The following is a 1,256-nucleotide window of genomic DNA, read 5'->3' on the forward strand; positions in this document are numbered from 1 at the left end:
AATATATGGAATTATTTTGAAATGTTTTCCTCCATATGTATAATAATTATAATTTATTTCGTAAAACACAGTGTTATTTTCCCTGTGGATTAGTACTGCTAGGTTAGACTTGGCTCTAGAATGCAAAAGGAAATATTAGATTTCAGACAATCGGGGAATTTTCTGCCCATGCACGGTAGATAAACACATATTATACTATTAAGATATATTGCATTTCTTCTCTCTTCCACTTGGGAAAACAAAGCCTATAAATCCTATTTATACTGTTAGCAATGGGGTCTTTGTTTAGTGAACCTTATAGAGCATCAGGTGTTTTTTCTCCTTGGGTCCTTAAACTGAAACTTAATTGTCCCATGTCACATCTGTTCACATCAATCAAGTTACATTATTTTCTCTACAATGTGTTCTTTGAGTTAATATGATTGATGTGACTAAATGTGATGGATCAAAAAGGTCTGTTAGGCACTACAGAAAATTTCAGAATCTCAGGTCTGCAGGCCAACGAATCTCTTTCTATGCATAATTTGGTGTAGAGTTAAATTTAGAAGAGCAATACAGTTCACCGGATTAAGAATTTTTGACACTGATTCTTGACAGGCTCCTTTTTGATGATAAAGAGAAAGTATGAGTAATTTCCTAGGGCAGAGTTAAAGTTTGGGAGTCATTACCCTGCCGTAAATCAGATAAATTCAGGAAGGAATTAGAGTGGAAAGGGATTTGCCGTTAGAAGACTGGGTTTGGAATCCCAGCTCCTCATGTTCCAGTAATGGGGCCTTGCAGAAATTGCTTGAATTCTTGGAGCCACGGTTTCTCATCTGTATCATCTATCACATGAAGTACTGTGAGAATACCAGGAAAGAATATAACTAAAGGAAAATTATAAATTACAAAGTATTATGACAAGACTCCACAGTTTTCTTGAGAGCTTAGACTGAATAGGAAACAAATTAATTATTTAAAAACCCACAGAAATAATAGTGCTTAAAATAATTAGGTCTTTGATACCCAGGAGCACCACAAATTGTGAAAGGTCAAGTGATGGGTGGAGTAGAATGCCTCCTGTTCAGCATCCTTGCACATCTTGAATAGTTACCCTTCTCTTTTAACCATCATAGATTCTAACGTCAAAAGTCTGAGTGGTCATTCTTGTTGAAAATATTCTCGGCCGGGCGCGGTGGCTCAAGCCTGTAATCCTAGCACTTTGGGAGGCCGAGACGGGCGGATCACGAGGTCAGGAGATCGAGACCATCCTGGCT

The sequence above is a fragment of the Mandrillus leucophaeus genome, unplaced genomic scaffold (assembly GCF_000951045.1).
Source record: "Mandrillus leucophaeus isolate KB7577 unplaced genomic scaffold, Mleu.le_1.0 Scaffold351, whole genome shotgun sequence".
Classification (NCBI taxonomy): domain Eukaryota; kingdom Metazoa; phylum Chordata; class Mammalia; order Primates; family Cercopithecidae; genus Mandrillus; species Mandrillus leucophaeus.